The following is a 9,360-nucleotide window of genomic DNA, read 5'->3' on the forward strand; positions in this document are numbered from 1 at the left end:
CCTATTTATTTATTTATTTATTTATTTATTTATTTTGTTTTGAGACAGGGTCTTGCTAAATTGCTTAGGGCCTCACTAAATTGCTGAAGCTGGTCTCAAACTTAGAATCCTCCTGTCTCAGCCTCCCAAGTTGTTAGGATGATAGCCATGTGCCACTGCACCCAGTTGTGTTTTTTTGTTGTTGTTGTTTGTTTTGTTTTGTTTTTTAATAAGTAAGTATTGTGTCCTTGGGTGAGTCAAATGATTCTGGCACTTCATTTCTCATATATTAAAAAAAATGGGGGGTGCTGAAGATTGAACCCTGTGCCTTGCACATGCTAAGCAAGCACTCTGTCAACTGAGCTACATCCCCAGCCCCCTCATATATAAAATTTAAAAATTGGACCATATTCTTTAAGAACCTTTCTAACTCTTATGTTCTGTAAGGTTCATTTAAATCTAGGATACACTTCAGTGGCCCCAAAAAAGATAATGATGATGGTTAATAGTTTATATGAATTATTACTATGTGTCCATCAGTTTATACAGTGTCATTGAATCATCACAAAGCTAAATCTGTGAAATGAACTGTATCAGGATGTCCGTTTTGAGGGGTACCAGAGATTGAACTCAGGGGCACTCAACCACTGAGCCACATCCCCAGTCCTATTTTGCATTTTACTTAGAAACAGGGTCTCACTGAGTTGCTTAGTGTCTGCCTTTTGCTGAGGCTGGCTTTGAACTTGCAATCCTCCTGTCTCAGCTTCTGGAGTTTCTGGGATTACAGGTGTGCACCACCACTCCCAGCAGGATGCCTACTTTACAAATGAAAGAACCATGATGCACAGAGGCACCATGATTTGCTGAAAGTTCTACTGCTTTCTGACTGCAGAAGGAATTGGATTGACTGGTAATCCCAGCAATTTGGGAGGCAGAAGCAGGAGAATCACAAGTTCGAGGCCAGCTTTAGCAACTTTGCAAGGCTCTAAGCAACTTGGCGAGACCCCATCTCAAAATTTAAAATAATAAAAAAGGCTGGGATGTAACTCAGTGGTAAAGTATCCTTGGGTTCAAACACAATACCAAAATAACATTTAATGCTCATAGTGCGTACTATGTGCCTGGCATGGTTCTTTCATCACACGGATATTAGTCTGGGGTGTGGTTCAGTGGTAGAGCACTTGCCTGCCATGTGAGGGTCCCTCAGCTTGATCCCCAACATTGAAAAAAAAAAAAAAATAGGAGCATGGTACAGATATTTATCACAAATCTCTCTATTGGCAGTGTTCTAAGTTCTTCAGACTCCTCCTTTCTATAACTTCCATTTAATTTTAGGAAATAGACAAGGGCAGGTAAACTATCCATCCTTGTGGGCTGGGGTTGTGGCTCCGTGGTAGAGCACTTGCCTACCATGTATGTGGTACTGGGTTTGATTCTCAGCACCTCATATAAATAAAATAAAGGTCCACTGACAATTGAAAAAGTATTTTGAAAAAACTATCAATCCTTTAAAAACTATATAGCAGTGGCATGTGCCTGTGTACTTTGGAGGCAGAAGCAGGAGGTTTACAAGTTCTTGGAGAGTCTCACCAATTAGTGAGACCCTATTGCAAAATAAGAAAATAAAAAAGAAATGGGAATATAGTTCAGTGGTAAAACACTCTGGAGTTCAAACCCCAGTACCCAGGGGTAGAAGGATGAAGACTTACTGTGCTGCCAAGGCTGACCCCAAATTCCTGGGTTCAAGTGATCGTCTTGATTACTCACCTCCTGAGTAAATGTGGCTACAGGTGTACACTCCCACCCCCAGTGATTATCAGCATTTTTTAAATGAAGAAACCGAGGCATAAAAGGCTAAGGGACCAATTCCCAGCACTACCAAGGGAAAAAGGAGAGAGAGAGAGAGAGGGAGGCTAAGGGATTTGCTCAAAGTCCCACAGCCAGTAACCAACAGAGATGGATTAAAATGTAGGCAATTAGACTCTAGAAAGGCGCTCCACTAACTGCTTCACAAGGTATTTTATGAGAATCAGGAGAAAGTGAATGAAAGCATTTTATAAACTGTTAAGCACTGTACACAAGCTGGAGCTGATGATGTGGCTGGCCAGGACCTGCTGAGACACTTTATCCGAGAGCCTGGCCTCTCCACCAGGCCTGGGCCTCTTTTTCTGCTTCTGCTTCCCTTTAGCCCCATGTTCTTCAGCTTGCTCCTGAGATGTGTTGGGGCCTGGGAGAAGGATAAAACAGTGACTCAGTGCCCTTCTTGGTGGCTCAGAGGCCTCTCAAAGACACAGCTTCAGCCGTGTGTGTTTGAAGTTCATCATCTTGCTGGGCAGAAAAACCCCGTAGGCAGTGTGGTGACTAAGGCTGGTGAGTCACACACCCTGCTGGCCTCCTCTGTGCATCTGCATCCTTTGGGAGGGTGGTCTAGAGACGTGTCCCTGCCTGCCTGCACCCGGGGGCGAGGGCTGGGGGCCCCAGGGAAGCTAGGACTTTCCTTCAGACAGAACAGATGGTTGCCATTTAATCCAGCCACGATGCAGTCCCACAGACTCTCACACATGCGCACCACATGGATCCAACAGGCTCCTACCTTGAGTAGGGACCTGTCAGGCCTTAGGAGATGGCACTTGATAGTGACTGATTGACTGAATCCATAGATAAATGGAAGAGTAAATAACAGTTCATATTTGCACAGCACTTTACAGTTGACTAATCATTGTCACATATATCAGATCTTATTGTCCTCCCAAGAGAACAATGAGTTGAGTGTCATTATTATTCCTATCTGATATGTAAGAAAACTGAGGGTTGGAGAACTGATGTCAGTTATTCAAGGTCTCAGCCGATCAGGACACTTACCCAATGGTGAACAAGGATCGAAACCACCTTGTCTTCTCTGAATTCAGTACTCTTTCTGTCGTGTATGGGGCTACTCTTTTCATGAAGAGTTAAACAGAGTCTCCTTGAGGTAGGAGTTGGGGGTAGTTGTGAGAAAAAGACTGCAGAAATCCTAGAAGCCCAGTGTCACCTTCAGAGTGGCCAGTCTTTCTCCAAGCTTCTCAAAACCTCGCTCGCACAATGTCAGTTCATACAGGGCTGCTGTGTTGTGACCTGTCAACTGCTGGCCTCAGGGGGAGCACTGTGCCTCATTCACCTCCATGTCCTCAGCATCTGGCATCACACAAGTACTCAATGGATGGATGGATGAATGAATGAATGAGGTATGGCAGACTTTCTGTTTCTATGTTCCTCAAAATAAGGAGATAATGACAGCCTGACCCCCAACATTCTACCTAGTGGTTTGGTATCAAGGAAATGTACTAGGCCAGTTCAGAAAATCTATTCTCTCTCTCTCTCTCTCTCTCTCTCTCTCTCTCTCTCTCTCTCTCTCTCTGCTTGCCAATGCTCAGGAAGAGACTAAACATCAACAGGATGATCCCAGCTCCCAGAGAGCAAAGGGGGACAAGTGCATCCCAGCTGCTCTGTCCCATGCACCCCCAAAAGAGTGCAGTTTTCGTTCTCCCTCCAAACAGCCCAAATAGCCATCTTCCACCCACATCTCAGCTCTCCCACAGCCCTCTGCTTCCCAGCAGACAGCCCATCGCTGCCTCCCTCCCACCAGGCTCTCTGCTATCAGAGCTCCGAACTCCCAAAAAGGAAAAACGATTTGTGCTGAGTGAAGACAGAGCCAGGGAGGAAGGGAAGGGCTGCTTGCTGCCAGCTGACATTCTGCAGGCCGAGCTGCCTGTGTTTGTGCCAAGGGTGTGCACCGGTGGATTCTAAGAGATGGAGGAAAGGGAAAGAGAAAAACTTACTGATTTCCACAGCACACTGAGTCCTATCTTAAACTTTACTCCATTGACTTCCCCCAGAGAGAGAGGATGAGATCAAATGCCTGCAGATGATAGAGAACTGCAGGAGGTTATTTATTTACCTTCAACAGTTCCTGGTCAAGTGCAGGTGGGGCAGGCCTGTAATCCTAGTGACTTGGGAGACCGAGGCAGGAGGATTGAAAGTTCAAAGCCCTAAGCAATTTATGAGACCCTTTCTCAAAATAAAAAATAAAAGAAAGGGGGGCTGGGGATGTGGCTCAAGCAGTAGCGCACTCGCCTGGCATGCGTGCGGCCTGGGTTCGATCCTCAGCACCACACACAAAGATGTATCCGCCGAAAACTAAAAAATAAATATTAAAAATAAAGAAAAGAAAAGAAAAGAAAGGGTCAGGGATGTAGCTTAGTTGTAAAACATTCCTGGATTCAGGGATACAAAAAATAAAAATAAAATAAATTTTAAAAAATAACAGGTGTGGGACTGGGTTTGTAGCTCAGTGGCAGAGTGCTTGCCTAGCATGTGTGAGGCATTGGGTTTGATCCTCAGCATCACATAAATAAATAAATAAAAGGCATTGTGTCTGTTTACAACTAAAGAAAATAAATAAATAAATAGATAGATAGATAAATGAAACGGCTGGGGATGTAGTTCAGTGGTTAAGCATCCTTGGGTTTAATGCCCAGTAGTGAAACAAAAACAAACTTACTAGTCACTCTACATGCCAGGAGACACACTTAGCATAAAAAATGCATACATGGGGGCTGGGATTGTGGCTCAGCAGTAGAGTGCTTGCCTGGCACGGGCAGGACTGGCTTTGATCCTCAGCACCACATAAAAATAAAAGCATTGTGTTGTGTTCATCTATAATAAATATATTTTTTTAAATGCAGATATGCCTGGCGCAGTGGTACATGCCTATAATCCCAGCAGTTCAGGAGGCTGAGACAGGAGGATCCTGAATTCAAAGCCAGCCTCAGCAAAAGCAAAGCCCTAAGCAACTCAGTGAGACCCTGTCTCTAAATATAATACAAAATAGGGCTGGGGATGTGGCTCAGTGGTTGAGTGCTCCTGAGTTCAATCCCCACTACCCAAAAAAAAAAAAAAAAAAAAAATGCAGACATTCAATATAGGACACTTGTCCTAGAAAATCTCACATTTGAGCAGAAGAGACAGAAAATAGATAACTATAATACAGTGAGATCAGCTCTGAGAAAGAGACAACACTTGAACACAATAAGAACAGAGAAGGGCTAGGCTGTAGCTCTGGGGTACAGTGCTTGCCTAACACATGTAAGACACTGGGTTTGAGTCTCAGTACCACATTAAAATAAATAAATAAATACACAAATAAAATAAAATAAAAAATCCCAGAGAAGAGACACCTGACCTGACTCAAGAGCAGAGTTGGATAGAGTTGGTCAGACAGTTGGCCAGAAAGAGGTGACATACTGAATTGTGAAGAATGGGAAAAAATTCGATTTATGTAAAGGGAGGAAAAGCATTCCTAATCAAAAATAGCCTATGCAGAGGGGCTGGGCATGATGACACATGCCTGTAATCCCAGTGGCTCTGAAGGCTAAGGCAGGAGGATCACCAAATTCAAAGCCATTAAAGCCAGCCTAAAGCAATTTAGCAAAGCTCTAATCAATTTAGCAAGACACTGTCTCAAAATAAAAAATAAAAAGGGCTGGGGATGTGGCTCAGTGGTTAAGCACCCCCAGGTTCAATCCCCAGTACTTCCCCCACACAAAAAAATGGGGTATCATTAGAAGGCTTTGGGGAAGGTATGCCTGATCAAATGTGCACTTTGAAAAAGTAAATCTGGGGCTGGGGTTGTGACTCTACAGTAGAGCGCTTGCCTCATGTGCAGGGCCCCAAGTTTGATCCTCAGCACTACATAAAAATAAATAAATAAAATAAAGGTACTGTGTCCAACCACAACTAAAAAATAAATATTACAAATAAATAAATAAATCTAATTGGGCTGGGGTTGTGGCTCAGTGGTAGAGCACTTGTCTAGCATGTGTGAGGCACTGGGTTCGATTCTCAGCACCACATATAAATAAATAAAATAAAGGTCCATTGCCAACTAAAAAAACATTAAAAATAAATAAATAAATCTGGCTGGGGCTGGGGATGTGGCTCAAGCGGTAGCGCGCTCGCCTGACATGCGGCCCGGATTCGATCCTCAGCGCCACATACAAACAAAGATGTTGTGCCCACCAATAACTAAAAAAATAAATATTAAAATTCTCTCTCTCTACCTCTGTCTACCTCTCTCTCTCTAAAAAAAAAATAAATAAAATAAAATAAATCTGGCAACCAACTGGGGGGCATAAGATGGGAAAGTAGGAGGCCATAAGGAAGCAGGGTAGTACCCCAGTGAGAAATGATGAGAACTTAGGATGGTCCTCATGGGTGGGAAGAGGTAGCAAATCTGCTAGGTAGGTTTACTAGACATGATAGCCAGAATTGTGGGGGAGCAGGTGGCATAGGCAGGGAGAAGAGGATGGTCAGCTGATGGTGCTGAGAATAGAGATGGGGAATCTAGGCAGAGGAACAATTTTAAAGAAGGACACAGATAGGTTCTGTGTTGGGTCTCTTGAGTTTAAGGCACCTGTGGACAGCCAAGGGGAGATAACCAGCAGCAAGGTGGAGGTATGCTGTTGGGCTCAAGAGAAGGTCTGTCCTGAAAACATTTGGGAGTCAAGGTGGCTGTTGTAGTTAAAACCATCAATGTGGATAAGATCGCCCAAGAAAAATATGCATATGGAGTATGCATGGACTTGATCTTCCTGACCTGGCATGATCGGCTGAGACAACACAAGTGAAAGTGTTTTGCCTACCTTGTGGGTCAGAATGTATGATCAATAAATTTTAGCGGAATGGACTACTAGTAAGTGAAGAATCTTGAATAGGAGCCAGGCATGGTGGGGCACATCTGTAATCCCACTGATTTGGGAGGTTAAGGCAGGAGAATTGCAAGCTCCAGACCAACCTCTGCAATTTAGCAAGACCCTATCTCAAAATAAAAATAAAAGTCTGGTGTTGGGGTTGTGGCTCAGAGGTAGAGTGATCGCCTAGCATGCATGAGGCACTGAGTTTGATCCTCAGCACCATGTGAAAATAAAATAAAGATATTGTGTCCATCTATAAGTAAAAAAAAAAAAATGTTTTTAAAAGTAAATAAATAAAGGTCTGGTGTGGTGGAGCATGCCTGAAATCCCAGCAGCTCAGGGAGGCTGAGGCAGAAGGACAGAGAATTCAAAGCCAGAGCTGGGGAGATAGCTCAGTTGGTAGAGTGCTTGCCTCACATGCACAAGGCCCTGGGTTCAATCCCCAGCACCACAAAAAAAAAAAAAAAAAAAACCTGAAAATTCAAAGCCAGCCTCAGCAACTTAGCAAGGCCCTAAGCAATTTGGCAAGACCCTGTTTCTAAATAAAAGACCAAAAAAAAAAAAGGGATGGGAATGTGGCCAGTGGTTAGGTGCCCCTGGGTTCAATCCCCCAGTAACTAACTAACTAAATAAATAAAAATTAAAAAAATATGGGGCTAGGGTTGTGGCTTAGCAGTAGAGCACTTGCCTAGCAAGTGTGAGGTCCTGGGCTGGATCCTCAGCGCCACATAAAAATAAATAAAATAAATGTATTGTGTCCAACCACAACTAAAAAATAAATATTATAAATAAATAAATACAAAGTTCTGGGGATATATCTCAGTGGTAGAGAACCTTCTTAGTGTGAGTGAGGTGAAGCCCTGAGTTTGTTCCCTGCACTGCATTAAAAATAATAATAATGATAATCATTTAATCTAATGTTTTGCTCCCAAACCACAATTATTGCCATGTCCTTCTTTCTTTCAAAACTTTCTATACTGTTGTCTCTTGATTCTGATAATTGGGAAGTCCTTCTAAAGGGCATCCTCATTCCTCCTATCATGATTTCTCCCTTTCCAGCCCAGTCTCAATTGTCTTGCTCATTATATTCAGCAATGGTTTACCCTGTCTCCCTGCCTCCTACATACTCCCTTGTCTGATATTTTTAAGCTGTTTTATTTTCAGACAGTCTTCGTCACTGCCATCAGCTGCCTATTTGAGGTATTTTCATCAAATATTGTATTTGTGTAATTAAACCATAATTTTCTGTAGATGAAAGCAATGGCACAAATTATTCCAAAATAATTCACTTAAAAGATTGCTAATTGTCTTGGGAAGTTGCTTTGATCCTTACGTCTAAATGTACTGTGTTGGATATTCTAAAAATGAAATTCAAGCAAAATGGCCATAGTGGAGGGAACGGATGTAAGAGGAACTTGCCTAGAAACTGCCTAATTGTTCCATCCCATCAGCAAGGCACCCAGCCTTCTATTCATCTTTCTCTCCATCCTTCCAGCCATCCATCTATCTTTCAATCCACCCATCTTCAAACTCCATCCATCTGTCCACCTATTTATCCATCCATCTATCTGTCTTCTCTGTGCCAGACACCTCACTAGCTGCCAAGGGATATGAAAATAAGTGGGACTTAGAAGCAAGAATCTTTCTGTCCAGATGGGGAAAAGACCCTGGATTAAAAATAACTCTGCCTGCCAGGCACAGTGACACACACCTATAATCCCTGCAACTAGGAGGGCTGATGCAAGAGCATTGCAAATTCAAGGTCAGCTTCTGTAATTTAGTAAAACTATCTCAAAACAAAAAGTAGGGCTGGGGCTATAGCTCAGGGGCAGAGTGCTTGCCTAGCATGTGTGAGGCACTGGGTTCAATCCTTAGCATCACATAAAAAAACTAAACCAATAAAGGCGTGCTGTCTATCTACAACTATAAAAAAAAAGTTTGTTTTTTTTTTAATGAAAAATTTTTCAGTAAATAAATAAATAAATAAAAAGGACTGGGAATGTAGCTCAGTGGTAGAGTGATCCTGGTTTCAATCCCTAGTACCAAGAAAACCCCCCCGCAAAAAAAAACATTGCCTGATAAGTCCTCAACAAGAATTAGAAGAGCAGGCCCATCTCTTTCTAGAGAAATCAGGGAAGGCTTCACAAGAGAGTGTTTTGAAGGAGATTTGGATGTGGACCATTTTATCTCTCACCAAGATACAGGACATGGAGGCAAAATTTAACCCCTTATACAGACCACTCTTGGGCATAGTAATCTATCTACTGGATTTCAAACCACAACTATCCTGGCCCCAGTATCTTCATCAATAGATCAAAGCAGTTGTAACCATGGCTTTCACGCTATGCTCCATTGAACCTAGGACAACCAACTGTTCCCATATGCTCAGGTTCCAGGAATTTCTTGAGATGCAGGACTTCCTTTCACCACCACCACCACCACCACCATCATCACCACCATCACCACTCTGCCCCTTGCTGTACTGGAGATGAAACCCAGGGGAGCTCTAGCACTAAACTACCTCCCAAGCCCATTTATTTATTCATTCATTTATTCATTTATTGGTACCAAGGATTGAACTCAGGGGCACTTAACCACTGAGCCACATCCCCAGCCCTTTTTTTTTTTTATTTTATTTAGAGACAGGGTC

This window comes from Callospermophilus lateralis, chromosome 11, assembly GCF_048772815.1.
Source record: "Callospermophilus lateralis isolate mCalLat2 chromosome 11, mCalLat2.hap1, whole genome shotgun sequence".
Taxonomy (NCBI): Eukaryota; Metazoa; Chordata; class Mammalia; order Rodentia; family Sciuridae; genus Callospermophilus; species Callospermophilus lateralis.